Below are 17656 nucleotides of genomic sequence, written 5' to 3' on the forward strand. Positions count from 1 at the left end.
TCCATCTTTTTGCAAGATACATGTAAGTACACAATTGTATCAGAAAAGGGTTAGGTTTAGAATTAGGGTAAGGGAGGGGGTTAGGGTTATATCATGCAAAAAATGGACACATAAGGTACATTGTAACTATGCACTGTAATTATGTGTAAGTGCACATGCATTTACTACGTAACTACTATGTAAATACACAGTAATTCGAAACACTATGTAAAGTGCTACCAGAAACTCTAAATTGTGGAGAAAATAATTGGGCACAAAATATATAAATAATGTGGTAGCTGAAAAAGTAAGTAAAATAACAAAGCCTAAGGTCTATGATTAACACAGCTTTATCCAACCATTGCGATATGTCTTCTTGTGTACAGTATCATGCCTCTTATTAACTTTGCAGTGTTGACAAATAGCACCAGCACTAGGTCTTCCCTCTGGGAATTGTGTTTGTCTACTCTGTGAAGATAGAAAGCAAGCAAAACTGGGCCAGAAACTGGGCCAATGTGCACAGCCAGTGAGATATCATCCGCGTGCAGCTGGGAAGAGTTAGCTGATTAATGACTTGCTGGCTTGCTTGCCTGTCATCACGTCAGGTGAAAGGACAGAGGGGAATCACAACTGCAGCTGCTACACAGCGGGAAAACTTAACTTTTAAAGCAAGAGCTATATATCTTCAGAAAAAAAAATGGACAATGGCAAGTTCGTTAGTTATCCCCTGCATTTTTGTTTTATATCCTAAAAATGCTTATTTAATTGTGTTGAAACTTGGTTAAAACATTACTTAGCACAACCAAACCAACAGTTGCGGATCAGGTTTGGGAAGCCCTGATCTACAGTATAGCACAACTAATAACAGACTGCCCATTTGGAATTGCTGATTATAGCATCACTATACAAGCAAATATTTACCACTTAAGATATGATCAAATCTACCATTCTCCTCAAACCACTCCTCTTTTGTCTTTCTATCTGTTCTTTACATTATAAAATGGTTTTTCTCTTAATTATTCATGTTTGACCCTTTCCCTTGCCTATATGAGCTAGTGTGCCATTCTCACTTGCAAGGTGAATATCAAATACCTGCACATTCATCTTAATGGGTTCATTAACACTGTTGGGGTCAATTCCTGTTTTTCAATTCCAAAAATCTAGTTCCAATTCCCTTTTAATCAATTTCATCACATCTTTGATCAAAATTGCAATTAGCAACATTCTGTTAAAATGAGCTCCTCACAGTGGCAACACATGACTTAAATTGGCTTTAAATGAAAGCAGTTGAACAATCACAAACACGATTATGTCTCTAAAATATCTATTCCACATCCTTCAAAGGGATTGGAATTGGAATTGGAATTTCGAATCGATTTAGAAAATTAATTGGAATTCAGAATTGATTTTAAAAAGGAATTGGAATTGAAAAACAGGTACAGACCCCAACCCTGACCATTACATCATTCTTCCCAGTTTATCATTTGAGAGCTCCACATCATCCAGTGATGTAAGAATCAAAACCCATTTCCACATTGAAGAAAAAAAACAAAAAAACTTTGATTTGAAGTTCTTATCATTGAAGTTTGTTTTTAGTATTTATCAATTTCCACCTACAACATTTCAGAAGGAATTAGGAGTTACTGCCGGACAATTTAAACACCCTTTAGACCAGTGGTGCACAACTTGGTCCTGGAGGGCTGGTTTCCCTGCAGGTTTTTATTCCAACTGCACCCTAAAGTACTTTATTGGACCTTATTAGAAGCTTAATTGGTCCAATTAACTAATTTAGGGTATGGTTAGAATAAAAACCAGGAGGGACACCGGCCCTCCATGACCTGAGTTTAGCACCACTGCTTTAGACCCTTTTGACTGTGTCATGACAACTTTCTAATTTCACATCCAATTCCCAGCTATATGCTGGTGCTGGATATTGCAGGAAAGCTCTGGGGAGTGTTGCGTCACAGTGGCAGCTAGACAACGGAATTCTATGAAGCAAATCAGCAAACATACTGTCTAGCAAGGGCTTGTTTTTTCAGCTTCCTATTTTTATCTCCCTTCATTTCTGCCTTCTGTTCAAAAACATTTGCTAAAATGTATTTTTTAGCTAATAGCAGCTATAGGGGAAAAAAACAAGATTTTCAAAATGACGGGTGAGATGGAATTAGGCAGTGTTTTAAAGTACTGAGGGATATTTAAGGGGCTCGCCTAACATTTAAAGAGTATAACTCCAAAAGGCAATGTAATTAATGTAATTGCTTTTTTTGTTTACGTATCCCTTACTATTTTATGATGTTTGTGGTTGTTTGCTGGTTCTGGGTTCTGTTGGTTCCATATTGAGTTTTATCGCTTTTCTTTACATCTGTCTTTACCTGTAAGGTGGTGAAGCATATTTGTGTTGCATGGGTTTCAGTGCACAATGCTTCACTTACATGTGGGCTTTACTAGTATTGACTACAAAAATGGTTCTCTTAAATAATAACTACTGGGTCAGATAAACAGATTGAGTTTCTTGGTTCTCTTTCTGTCATTGTCTATTATGATATCAAGTCATTGTGTTTACATTATTAAATCCACTTTGAAAATGTAGGCTATTAAATATTCAGAAAAAGGCTGATGGTATCCTATAAAGATTACATTGCATGTAAAAAACAAAACAATATACAGTATATACAGCACAGCTATGGCCAAAAGTTTAGCATCACACTATAGAATGAACTGATTCTGCTTCTTAAAGTCAAATGAAACCTGCTGAATAATGTTGCGATAACATATTGAATTACGTACCGCATTGTAGTTTTACATATATTTAATGAAAAACCAACACACATTTAAAAATGTGACAAATTTCAAAATATAACATGAAATACCATACTACTATTTTGACTTCTGGTAGACTTTTGCAATAGCATTGTGTAGTCTCTTTTATTGCATGATGTTAAATAAAAGATCGGAATTATGTTCATGTATTTTTTTTTTAATTATGTCACAATCCAAATATTCTAGGTAATGCTAAACTTTGGGCAACAGCTGTATATATATAAATATTACCATAGTGGTACCATTCTACTGTAACTGCATTACCATTTAAGATAAGTACTGGATGGGAGATTGTGTGTGGGTTGAAGTCTGATGCAGGACTTAGGGGTCGGCATCAGAAACAGAGGGACCAGACCATGCATTGCAGAGCATGCAGTGCTATTATATCTAGAGGCTTAATGAGGTAGACTAAGAGGGCAGTAAAAGAAAAGCCACTGCAGTTTAATCCATCATTCCAATCCTTTCTGTTCCCCACTGCTCGACACCACAGGGAGACAGGTTGCTGACTGATATGCTGCAGTAATGACTGGATTCAAAAGCAGGTTTCTCCTTCTTCTCGTCACAGCTGACACAGTATTAACTGTTTGATTGTGGACTGCAATTGTGAAGCTTACAGTACTCAGTGTTTGTTGTTTTACAGCAGAAAGTTCTCAATAATTACTGCAGGGAGCTCCCCCTTACATAGATTTAAGAAGTCCATTTGATGCAGAATAACAGAGAAAACAAGGATTTTCTATCTTTTCAGCTATTTGTCACAAACATGCACTCAAAACGCAGAATTCTTTAATTGCAGTGCTTTCTAAAGAAGCGATATAGTATTCAAAACATGCTGTCAAGTCGGTTTTCAAAGTAATTGACTCCACAGTTTTCTTTCCTGTCCCAAATCAACATTTTTTCAGTTTAATTGGAAAATTATTCAATTGATGTCATATGAATGTATTAGTGGGTTATAAAGCATTCCTTTAACTGCATTTTAACTATACAATACAATACAATACAATACACATTTATTTTTAAATCGCGTCATTCATGCCATGGGATCCCAGAGCGCTGTACAAAGTTACAAACAAATCAGAGCTCATAATACCCTCCAGCTACAACAAAGCTACAATAAATTTCAATTTAGACTGAAGAAGATTTCAATGTTTCAACTATGTGGTGCTGTTTTGTGGTTAACTTCGCTTTGTCAAACTTAATCATGTGTAAACCACGCTTCCTGATGCTACCCTGCTGTGTGTGTGGGTGTGTCACACTTGTTTTGGAGCCTGTAGCATCATTTAACCATGACTTTGCAACCTGCAGAATCTATCAAGCTGAACACACAGGTCAGGAAGCAGTTCATTAGATGCTTGTGGGAGGGTGCTTTGGGATTCCTATTTTTGGAAATTTGTCTTTGTGTTCTTCTGTTGCTTATCTTTCTTGCTGCTGTTCCTGGGAGAATGGAAGGTGCCTCAAAGGCCAGGTTCTTTCCTGGAAGCAGGTTAGCAGATCCCAGGCTGAAAGAAAAGAGAGGCTTTTGAAAGAATCATTAGCAAGTGCACATTGAAATTCAATTAGTGTCAATTGCAGGATCAGGTCAGCGAATGTTGAAAGGTCATCTTAATGAAGTTCTCATTTAATCAATCTCAGATGGGCTCAAAACATCAAGGCTGCTGTAGTTCTAGAAAAATAAGAAACACATGATGATAATTACTCTAACAGTGCATCAGAGCTTGCTTTGCATCATGCATATTATTATTATTATTATTTTAATTTTGTAATTCAAAGTCATGTCTTTTTTTTTTGGCAGTACTCCGATCAAAAACCCTTTCACTAACATGAAAGGAACATAAGATTTAGGCCAGCTTTGGCTGGAAATCTGAATTGGTATTATCAGGGCCAATGTTTAGACACTTCTTTTGTTTCTCCCTTCTCGCTTCTTCCCACTAAAAAACATTTTCCTTATGTTCCCTTATCAATGACAAAAACAGAAGTGTTCGTATTTTTGTAATATATGTAGTGCCATGAGAACACATAAGAGTCACGTATCTGGGTATACTGTATATAAAAATAAAGTCCTTTGACTTTGATCATTTTAATTCTGTAATCTTTAACCCATAATTTATTTTACTGCCCGTCTGAACGCCATTCTTCATACTCCCTGGCAGATTTTATTATCATAACCTTTAACAAATTTTTACACATTTGCCCTGCCAACTATACAAATTAGAATATAGCAAAAAACCAAATATGACTCATTGCTTAGGCAGATATCTCTTGGGAACACTAATGATATACAGCTGCGACTGCATTGTAATACAAAACTTGAACTTGTATTAAGCTTCACAATGCTTTCCCATGATTAATCACAGTAAACTTCTATTAGGGTATAACTAAGACATGCTTTGGTTCCAGTGAGTAATTAATAGGTTTGAAAAAAGAAAAAAAAAAAACATTATCACATTGCTATTGGGCACAGAGCCAGCACTTGAACTAAGACTTAGTCAACCTGAATCTCTTCTGGTTGGTTTCAGAGCTCTGCAGATTTTGGCCTTATCACAAATGTTGTGTTTTATTTACAGAAATCAGATGAGCTTAACCTAAGTTATTAGCAGAAATCCTACTGATCATTTAAATAACGATATATCTTGAACTAGTCGGGGAACAAAGAGAGTTAGCTATACAACATCGTCCGCAGATGGGCAACTCATTCTTATTCTGGTTGTGGTTGTAACAAAATATATCAAGCTTACACTTATTTATCAAGTGCCTTAGAGAAGGTCCTGTTTTGGCTGATCAGCATTTAGTCACAGCACCCCCTATGGCATGTAATAGTCTGGACCAGAGTATGTTTTTGTGTACATAAAGTTTTATAAGGATAAATAATGTCAGCATGGCAAACAAGTAAGTAATTATTTGGCTTTTAACAAGCCTTTCTCTTTACTACTTTAAACCATGTTCTAAGTTTTATAAGCACTGTAGAAATACATCTCTAATTCTGCATTCTTGAAAAATGCTGAGCTCCCTGAATCTCTGGAATATATCATTTATGTGTTTGCATTAAAAACAATAGAACATTGGTCACCGTAATACTTTTGAGTTTACTGAAAACAAAATTGAATGAAAAAAGAATAATTATGTAATTTATAATTATACTTTTAAGAGCTTGTTGATTCATATCAGAAAGTCGATGAGTGATTAAATATTCTGTGCTTTACTTCTAATCTCCACTCATTCCCAGCACACGCCATCACTGTTTACAGGCAACGTCAATAAATTCAGCTGTCAAATTCAGTGTAAAACTAGGCACTAGTCTCAAATCAAAAATTGCCTACCATCAATATATATCATATATAGATATATCAGACTGATATGACAGAAGGGCTGACTGATAGCAAAAAAAGAAAAAAAAAATACCACTTAATTTACCAAAATGAAAATAATGTATTATGGATGCCGGAAAAACACATTAACAATACCCTGTGCAGCGTCAACCTAAAAATCTCTCTGTGCAAACTTCATGTTTTTATTCCATTATGAACCTACACAAAGGGAAAATACATGAATATAATATGTTTTTGTGTAAACGAGAAATATATTATCTGAAATCAAATGAACTGAAGCACAATCTCGTAAATGCATCATTGTATTTCAAACTTAATAAATGTGCAAATGCAATGAAAGAGAACTTAACGTTCCGGCAATGTCTAAATCAGATTGGGAGATTTTACCTGAATTGAAGTCAATGTAGATGCTATAGTCAGAGGATAAATTCTTTCATTTCTTACTGGTGTAGTGTTATTTTCAGGTACAGATTAAAAAGTGGTACTCAGCACACTGTGCTTACTCGCACATTCCTAAACAATGAGTCAAGTTTTGGTACGCATACCACATTCTGATGATGTACCACTTTCTAACACTACACTGGCTCTATAGTCCAGATCACGGCTTCTATCAAAGTGAAGAACAACATCCACAAAATTGAACTTGAAGCTTATCTATAAACTTCAGGTACATTCAAACAGTATTCCAATTCCAATTCCAAAAGAAAAGAAGATAGTGAAATTGAAAAAGGCATGCAAATAGAATAATCTAGCTTGAAAAAATAAATCGAAAATCTTTTTTTTTGTATTTTTATTTTTTATTATTTGTGCTTTTTTCTTGAGGGATATCAGACAGCATCTGTTAGGTAAACTGTTCCTCCACTACTACCACTAGTTTAATTAACATTTATTTGAGTTTGTTTCAAGGACTCGGACTTGATACTCGAGACTCATAGTCAAGGTCTCGAACTCGAGTGATAGTGATACTGATAGTGATAGTGTGTGTGTGTGTGTGTAAAAAGAAAAAGATATAAGCCTATGCATAATTTCTGTTGCTTTGTTTGCCACCTCTCCTGCCTTCCCTACCCCTCTCCTCCCCTCCCTAGATTTTGCTCACAAATTGCCTCAGCTGCAGAGAGAGATAATTAATGCTTGAGTGCTGATCTTGTTTATTCTTAAGAGTCTTGCTGCGTATCTCCAGTGCTTTTTAGATTGCAAAATTAACACAAAATCTCTCCAAATTCACTCTGAATTACATTATGCATTAAACAACTGGCAGGTGAAAGACTCCTGACTGTAAAACCAATCAGTAATCACGCATCTTAATGAACTGCTAATCCTGCATGCAAAAACAAAGCATTTTGATTTCTTTCTTGACTATATGGTGAAAAGTGCCTTGACAAAGTAAATGTTGTGTACCTTGTACTATGATACATCTTGCTGTGTTTGAAATTTGCGTTTTGCTAACCACAGTCATATAGAGATCTTTAACCCCCCATCTTTTTATATGATTTTGCTTAAACATGGTCCCTGAGTTGCCCATCCAGTAAAGGCATGGCCATCATGCAGTCATGGGAACGCAGGCTTGCATCCTGGTTGAGAGCTGACAATCTTTGCTAGGGATTCTGCAGGAAGCCTTTCATTGGCTGTCCTGCAGGTTAGGGAGGCAACATTGATAGGGGCAGGTTCTTCTCAACATGCTCCAGCGGGCCTTGCTGGCAAAGTAGACACCTGCAGGGCTGACCACTATTCCTCCAGGGACCTCCAGCTTCAACATCCTCTGTAGAGCTCCTTTATATAAATCGGCTTAGTCGTGGGATCAGTGGACATACACTGACCATCAGTTCTCCTGAGCTGTTAGGAGAATTGCTGTGGTGAGGCTACATAATTTGACATTCTAAATTGGAGAGAAAAGCAGGGGGTAATTGCATTGATATAAAAATAAGAAAGGCATTAGATACCTTTTTACATGGAAGACATTTGGACATTTCTTTTTATAGTCTTTGTTTAGTCCTGCGGATGTTAAAAGATAATCTTCTACATGGAATTATCTGGAAAATAACCCAGACACACATGTGGGATGATCTCCTAGAAGTAAGAATGACTTTCTACTCCTGTTTCAGGGCTAATTCATTTCTTGGGAGCCATCTGGGATTAGTTCCAGGTAATGATGATTAATTAATGAATACCTGAAAATGATTCATTTGATGTCCAACAGCAAGTAACTTGACTAATGGTGGTGTATTGTGTATAGCCTGGTTAGCTGATTTAACAGTGGTTACCAGCGATTCTCAATTGGTGGAGTCATGAAATGAGAATTTCACAAGCAGACCTAATATACCTTATGACTAGAGAGCAATATGCTGGTCTATTATATACAGTAAATTTTACATTTAAATATTAGCAGATTAAGAATATTATTAATGTGATGCTTTATTATATTCATGTGTGTATATATATATATATACACACACACACACACACACACACACACACACACACACATCTCAATTTAGATCCCATTTATTTGTGAATGGCTTTTTTTAAAAAGGGGGACCAAAGACTCTTTCAAGAGGGATCCTAACTACAATCCGTTGGAAAAACACTGCACCTAGTTTTGCCAACTTTAAAAGCACAACACTGGCAGTTATAGTACAGATGGTCTTGCTTTGGTTAATTGACATCCAGATACTGTACTGTATACATGTTTTTTTTTTCTTTAATTTGCCTCTAAATAGTATCTAATCAATAATTGATTCACTGTCTACATCTAAGTGGCATGCCGGGATGATGCAGCAGTTTTTTTTTTCCACCATACTCCACGCCTTGCCACAATCAACTAGAATCTACTTGACTAAGGACCCTAACAATTATATTACCATTTACTTGCTTTGAAAAAAAGCAGGGTCAGGCAGCCTGACTGGGATAAATATGCACTCCAGACTGCTACAGAGAATTGATCCTCATAATTAATGTATTTGCTGTTTCTGCAATAACTGTGATGTGCATACACGCCTTTTCTATGTATGTTGGCAGCTGACTACAAATATTAAAGAGTAAGTAGCGAGCCACTCTAGTGCCCTGGGGTTTGAGATCTGTCCTCTAAATTACTGCAGGAAGCGATTAAAAAAAAAAAAAAAAAAAAAAAAAAAAAAAACAAGTGCTCTGGTTTTTCTGTTCCGTACCACATCATCGTTTGACAATGTGGTCAATAATCCTTACACTATCAGTATACTAGAGCCGCTATTTTCAAAAGAGCTTTGAAACAGACTTCAAAGTTATAAGTGTAAACAGTTGTCAGGATGTTAACAATGAAAATAAATTATTACGGGTATGTTATTTAAACAGCTGTAGTACAACGCTGTATTTTTCTGAGCCCCTCTACTTACTCTTTAGCATCTTAGAACTTGACGGTGCTGTCTGTGAGGACAGATTGAAAAATCTGAAGGTATTTAAATAGGGTTTGTGCACTGTAGTATATAATAGCACCCCCCTTAGTTAGAGGGGAGTACTAGGGAAGACATGGTTAATTAGCTGGGATACAGTATTCTAACACTGCTGCTAACTTCTACTTTTGCAAAGAGTGGTGTCTGAGAACACATTTCAAATATTCAACACGCTCTACAGCTATGGCCAGAAAGTTTTGCATCACCTAGAATTTCAGGACTGAGACATAATTTAACTACAAAATGATATCGCAAAAGTCTACCACAATCCATAATAGTAGTACAGTATTTTGCTAGATTTCTAAATTTTTGTCAGTTTTTTGTTAAGTATATGGAAAACTGTTGCAAAAAAAACGGTATGCAATTCAACATGTTAACGTAATATTATTCAGCAGGTTTCATTCTACTTTAGGAAGCAAAATGAGTGAATTCCATAGCGTGATGAAAAATATTTGGCCATAGCTGTATGCATAGCAGACACTAAATTCCAAAGAATACATTGGAAACTGAACTTTTAACATCCTTTGAAAATGCTTCAAATAAAAACCGAACGGTGTACATAGTTTAGCCATGTTTCTGGATGCCAAAAGTAATATATTAAAACATTTTGCTTCTTACTTTGTAAGGCAATTCATGGTTTTGGTCCTGCCTATATGCGTATGTTACTTATTCCTTACAAATGGGTCTTATTCTGAGATCTGCCAATAAATGTCTCTTGGTAAGTCCAAGAACTTGATTAAAAAGCTATGTGGGGGCATTTTACTTTCAAGCTTTGAAACTCACTTCCAGGTTCTATGTAAAATGCTGAGTCAATCAATATTGGAAAGTTTATAGCTCTTTTTATTTATTTATTTATTTTTTAATGTACGTGAAGCACCCGGGGAATGCTTGTATATAAAAGAACTTAAATCGGTATGGTATTGTAAAAAGGGGAGTTTTTGATCACATCAATTATAGGTAACACTTTACATTGGGTCTCTAATTACTGTGTATTTACATAGTAATTGCTTAGAAAATGCAGGTGCACTTACACATAATTACAATTGTATTATGCATAGTTACAATGTAATTAATGTGTAAACCTTTTTTCATGATATATGTAAGTATGTAAAAGGGTTAGGGCTAGGGTTGGGGAGGTTAGAGTAAAGTTTAGAGTTCTATCATGCAAAAAGATTTGCACATTAAGTACATTGTAGCTATGCATAATAACATTGCGATTATATGTAAGTACACATGCAATTGCTAAGTAATTACTATGTAAATACACAGCAATTGGAGACCTAATAATATAGGTGGTTCAGTTATATCAATAAACCTCATGTCATTGTAATGAACCTTATACTTCCCCTTCAATACAAAACCATTACATTGTAGATTTACCTCATCCATGTCGTTGATCATTTGGTAAGGAGATTAATTCCTTTTCTGGCAGGTTCTCAAAGATAATCTCAGCAGTAACTGTGTCAATTAAACAGGACTGAGTACAGAGAACAGTGCAAGCAGGTTTATAATTATGACTCTACAGACACTGTTGAAGTGGAAATAAATAAATAAATACATACCTGTTTCGCAATGCTGTGTTCACACTGTGGGTGGATTTGACAGCACTTTATTTTAAGCAGCAGAACAAAAGCAAAGTCAGCATTGCTGTAGTACCTTTAATATATATGTATATAGACTACATACACTGCCTGGCCTCATTATTAGGTAAGAGGCATGATGGTGGGTGCACATCGGGTAGGTGACTCAGTAGCAAGGGCAGTCATGTTGGTAAGGATGCTCCAGTAGTCATCAGCTGTACCATATTATATACTATTATATATATATATATATATATATATATATATATATATATATATATTTCAATGTATGTAAATTAAAAGTGTATTTTATCATCTTTTTACTATTTCTCAATTTTTTTGGTATTTATGTATTTTTTTTTTAACACTTTACATTACGTGTCTATAACCCGAAACCATAACCTTTTTTCATATACAATTGTGTACTTACATATATCGTACAAAAAGATTTACTCATTAAGTACATTGTAACTATGCATAATAACATTGTAATTAAGTGTAAGCACACATGTATTCAATAAGTAACTACTATATAAATACAAAATAATTAGACACAATGTAAAGTGGGACCTTTTTTTTTATCAGTAAAGCACTATATACAAATTACAGATTGGTTGATTGGTTGACAATGGCAAAGCAAGAGGGAATAGGTATTTTTCTTTTTCTTTTTGCATTAGTCATCAAGATCTTTTTGATGACTAATGCAACAATTTTTAAACAATTTCAATCATTAAATATAGGCCTCCGTGGTGTACTTGCATATGCTTAAAGACATAATTGATTTCTTGATTTTAATACTTTGTACGATATAAACTTAGTTACCAGACACACACACACACACACACACTATATATATACAGCTCTGGAAAAAATTAAGAGACCACTGCAAAATTATCAGTTTCTCTGGTTTTACTATTTATAGGTATGTGTTTGGGTAAAATGAACATTTTTGTTTTATTCTATAAACTACTGACAACATTTCTCTCAAATTCCAAATAAAAATATTGTCATTTAGAGCATTTATTTGCAGAAAATGACAACTGGTCAAAATAACAAAAAAGATGCAGTGTTGTCAGACCTCGAATAATGCAAAGAAAATAAGTTCATATTCATTGTTAAACAACACAATACTAATGTTTTAACTTAGGAAGAGTTCAGAAATCAATATTTGGTGGAATAACCCTGATTTTCAAACACAGCTTTCATGTGTCTTGACATGCTCTCCACCAGTCTTTCACATTGATGTTGGGTGACTTTATGCCACTCCTGGCGCAAAAATTCAAGCAGCTCGGCTTTGTTTGATGGCTTGTGACCATCCATCTTCCTCTTGATCACATTCCAGAGGTTTTCAATGGGGTTCAGGTCTGGAGATTGGGCTGGCCATGACAGGGTCTTGATCTGGTGGTCCTCCATCCACACCTTGATTGACCTGGCTGTGTGGCATGGAGCATTGTCCTGCTGGAAAAACCAATCCTCAGAGTTGGGGAACATTGTTAGAGCAGAAGGAAGCAAGTTTTCTTCCAGGACAACCTTGTACTTGGCCGTTTTCTCATTGGAAATAGGTAAATTTCAAAATATCACTCCTGGTCACAAAAGCAAAGTTTGTGGGGAATAATAGCCATTTTCTATACTTTTGAGGCATAAGCAATTAGGAAATAACACTTACTACCCAGGAACAAAAATTGTGTTACATAGTGTTATTCGAGGTCTGACAACACTGCATCTTTTTTGTTATTTTGACCAGTTGTCATTTTCTGCAAATAAATGCTCTAAATGACAATATTTTTATTTGGAATTTGAGAGAAATGTTGTCAGTAGTTTATAGAATAAAACAAAAATGTTCATTTTGCCCAAACACATACCTACAAATAGTAAAAACAGAGAAACTGATAATTTTGCAGTGGTCTCTTAATTTTTTCCAGAGCTGTATATATATATATATATATATATATATATATATATATATATATACTACCGGTCAAAAGTTTTAGAACACCCCCATTTTTCCAGTTTCTATTGAAATTTAAGCAGTTCAAGTCCAGTGAATAACCTGAAATGGTACAAAGGTAACCGGTAAACTGCCAGAGGTTAAAAAAAAAGTTTAGGTTACCAAAAACTGAAAAATAATGTACATTTCAGAGTTATACAAAAAGGCCTTTTTCAGGGAACAAGTAATGGGATAACAACTTACAGCTATTCTGCAGCAATGGAAGTAAATTAAGCCTTGAAAGTTGATGCTAACAATTCCTACAGGTGTCCCAACTTTTGTTGATTACTTGCAAGCCCTCTGTCTGTATAAAAGTAGTGTTGGAACAGACTGTGTTACTACACCCTCTTAAGCATTATTTGGACAGTATTGTACTGCAGGAAGTAGTATATTGCTCTCATAATGGCGAGAAAAAGGCAATTAACAAAGGAAGACAGACAGACCATTATAACCCTTAAAAGTGTAGGTCTTTCCTTTAGAGAAATTGCAAAGAAACCAAGGTGTCAGTGAGTACAGTTTCCTACACCATCAAAAGGCACTTGGAAACTGGAGGAAACTCTGACAGGAAGAGGTCTGGCAGACCCAAAGCCACAACAGAATCAGAAGACAAGTTTCTGAGAGTCAACAGCTTGTGTGATAGGCGGCTCACAGGACAACAGCTTCAAGCACAGCTTAACACTGGTCGAAGTAAGCAAGTCTCAGTTTCAACTGTGAAGAGAAGACTTCGAGCTGCAGGTTTGACAGGTCAAGTGGCAGTAAGAAAGCCATTGCTAAGATGGCAAAATAAGAAAAAGAGGCTTGCCTGGGCCATGAAGCACCGCCAGTGGACTACTGAAGACTGGAAGAAGGTCTTATGGACCGATGAATCAAAATTTGAAATCTTCGGTTCATCACGCAGGTTTTTTGTACTCCGTCAAGTAGGCGAAAGGATGGTTCCTCGGTGTGTGACACCAACTGTCAAACATGAAGGAGGAAGCGTGATGGTCTGGGGCTCTTTTGCTGGATCTAGAGTCGGCGACTTGCACAGAGTGAGTGGCACCCTGAACCAAAACTTCTACCACAGCATTTTGCAGTGCCATGCAATACCCTCTGGTATATGCCTAGTTGGTCAGGGGTTCATCCTACAGCAAGATAATGACCCAAAACATACCTCCAGGATATGTCAGAACTACCTTAGAAGAAAAGAACAAGACGGTAGGCTTCAAATCATGGAATGGCCAGCACAGTCTCGAGACTTAAACCCCATCGAGCTGGTTTGGGATGAACTGGACAGAAGGGTGAAAGCAAAGCAACCGTGTGGAGTAGTGGTTAGGGCTCTGGACTCTTGACCGGAGGGTTGTGGGTTCAATCCCCAGTGGGGGACGCTGCTGTTGTACCCTTGAGCAAGGTACTTTACCTAGATTGCTCCAGTAATAACCCAACTGTATAAATTGGTAATTGTATGTAAAAATAATGTGATATCTGTAAAATGTGAAATAATGTGATATGTTGTAACAATTGTAAGTCGCCCTGGATAAGGGCGTCTGCTAAGACGCTAAATAATAATAATACAAGTGCAACACATTTGTGGGAACTTCTGCAACAGTGTTGGGAAGAACTTTCCAAACAACATTTGATTTCCATTGTAGAAAGAATGCCACGAGTGTGTTCAGCTGTTATATCTTCAAAAGGTGGCTACTTTGATGAGTCAAAAATGTAGATTAAATTTTGTTAAACAAACGATTCTATGATTTCTTTTTTTATCTCCAATTGTTTTTTTGTTCTATGCTTTAATTTCAGAGTACATTGAGACATTAAACTGTGTAAATTTCAATAAAAACTGGAAAAATGGAGGTGTTCTAAAACTTTTGACCGGTAGTGTGTGTATATGTAAGTAGCGTGGTGCTGCTGACCACTGGTTTCCCGTTCCCACCAACTGGCACAGACTCGATACTTTTACAGGCAAGTATGTTTTATTTACAATATTTACACAATGAAGCAGTTTCTGCTAAAGACTAATGCCCTGTACGGGCCACTGACTAACTCAATTCTTCGACCTTCTCTAAGCTACTTCAAGACTACTATATGTCTACAGGCTTTGGCCTGTGCACGATCCACATAAGTGGGACCAAGTCCACTGGAGCGAACCACCCTGGCCACTGTAGCCATGGAGACAGTAGAGTAGTACAGAGATTCCTTCCGCCGAAGTGAGTTAGTCTACAGGTACGAACAGGACCAGCTCTCTTCCTTAGAGCTGTCCTGGATCACCGGTAAGTACAGGGTAGGCTCCCTCTGCTGGAGTAGTCCTGTAACACAGGTATGTACAAGAGATGCTCCCTCTGCTGGAGTAGTCCTGTAACACAGGTAAGTGCAAGACAGGCTCCCTCTGCTGGAGTAGTCCTGTAACACAGGTAAGTGCAGGTTGGATACCCCTTTAGAGAAGAATCCCAGGAACACAATGCAGATGACCCCAGACGTCCGGAGAAATAACCCAGACAAAACAAGTTATATCTGAGCTGTGGGGAGGAACCCCTGCAGTCAACTCCTGGTCGTCCTCAGAAACAAATTGTGTCCCAACTAAAAGCAGGTGTCCACACGTATGCAATGTGTCTTGTATCTGTATTACAATAAACAATGTCTTGCACATCCCGACTAATAAATCCGTTCTTTCTGGTAATTATTCACTGTTTCTGCAGCGCGTGAATAATCCAATACACCTTCTGGTCGTCCGTATAAAACTAAACATCCTGCGGTTGTGAGCCCGTACAACCGCACAACGCGGAATACCGCGGACCTCTTTTAAATTGCTGAGAAGTAAAAATAAACTTCAACTAGCACCACGACAAAAGAAAAAAATAAACTTACACCAAACCAAAAGGCTACCTCACCAAGAGGAAAATCGTACACCGTTAAAACTAAATACTATATTTTGAATACAAACGATCACTTTACCTTATGTTGTTCTAAATTGCAGGCTTCTTCTCTGCATAACAATAGGGCGCTGTTCCCCACGATCATACAACGCCCCGATGGTTCTGCCCTGCTTCCTTATAAACCCAGAAACCCCTCCCCCTCCCTCTCTGTCACCCCCCCTGGACCTCTCTGATCACTATTTCATCTCTTTTTCTCTGTCTCTCCCCCCTCTCCCTGCTCCTCCTACCCCCACTGTCACCTCTCGCCGTAACCTCCGCTCTCTCTCCCCCTCTGTCCTTGCCTCCACTGCTCTCTCTCACCTCCCTCCTATCGACTCCTTTTCACAACTCTCCGTAGACTCTGCTACCTCCACCCTCTTCTCCTCCCTCACCGCCTCCCTCGACTCCCTCTGTCCCCTCACCTCCCGACCTGCTCGCCCCTCCCCTCCCCATCCCTGGCTCTCCTCTGCGCTCTGCTCGGCAAGAATCACACTGCGATCTGCTGAAAAGAAATGGAAGAGAACCAAACTCCCTGCTGCCCTAGACCTTTACCGCACTCTCCTCTCCTCCTTCTCCTCTACTCTCTCCTCTGCTAAATGTACTTATTTCCAATCTGTAATCCAAGCCTCCACTAACAACCCACGTAAACTATTCTCTACCTTCTCCTCCCTCCTAAACCCTCCCCCCTACTCCTCCCTCCTCTATCTCCCCTGATGACTTTGCCTCTTTCTTCTCTTCTAAAATCTCAGATATCCGCAAACTCTTTAACACCTCTCCCTCCCCCATACACCCTCCTGCTCCAACCCCTACACCCACTGCATCCCCTACTAACTCACCCTCCTTCTCCACCTTCTTGCCCCTCTCAGACTCTGACCTCTCCTCCCTGCTCCAGGGTCACAAACCCACCACGTGTGCTCTGGACCCCCTCCCCACTCACCTCTTTCAAGCTGCTGCTCCTGCTCTACTTCCCTTCATCTCCTCCCTTCTCAACACCTCTCTACTTTCTGGTCTCTTGCCCTCTGCCTTCAAAAAAGCCTCTATCACTCCCCTCCTCAAAAAACCTACCCTCGACCCCACCTCCCTCCAGAGCTACCGTCCTATCTCCCTCCTACCCTTCCTCTCCAAAACCCTCGAGCGGATTACACCGCCAGCTCTCTGCTTTCCTGTCCAACCACTCTCTGCTCGACCCTTTCCAATCTGGCTTCCGCTCTGCTCACTCCACTGAAACCGCCCTCCTGTCTGTCACCAACTCACTTAAGTCGGCCCGAGCTGCCTCTTTCTCCTCTGTCCTAATTCTCCTCGACCTCTCTGCTGCCTTTGACACTGTTGATCACTCTATTCTACTATCATCTCTCGCTGACCTGGGGATCTCTGGCACTGCTCTGGCCTGGTTCTCCTCCTACCTCTCCAACCGCACTTACCAGGTAACCTGGCGTGGAGCAACCTCCACACCTCATCCTCTCTTAACAGGAGTCCCCCAAGGGTCAGTCTTGGGTCCTCTACTGTTCTCTCTCTACACCTGCTCCCTGGGCCCCCTCATCGCATCCTGTGGTTTCTCATACCATTTCTATGCTGATGATGCTCAGACTTTCCTCTCCTTCCCCACCTCTGACTCCACCATCTCCTCTCGTATCTCTACCTGTCTGTCTGC

At 38.3% G+C, this 17656-nt stretch overlaps 1 protein-coding gene across 2 annotated transcripts in view; it reads left to right on the forward strand.

Moving 5' to 3' along the window:
* The window catches only part of LOC117414989 (leucine-rich repeat and fibronectin type III domain-containing protein 1-like), a 100516-nt gene that overhangs the window by 23971 nt on the left and 58889 nt on the right, over positions 1-17656 (forward strand). The gene's annotated exons all lie outside the window — the stretch shown is intronic.

The sequence above is a fragment of the Acipenser ruthenus genome, chromosome 7 (genome assembly GCF_902713425.1).
Source record: "Acipenser ruthenus chromosome 7, fAciRut3.2 maternal haplotype, whole genome shotgun sequence".
Lineage (NCBI taxonomy): Eukaryota > Metazoa > Chordata > Actinopteri > Acipenseriformes > Acipenseridae > Acipenser > Acipenser ruthenus.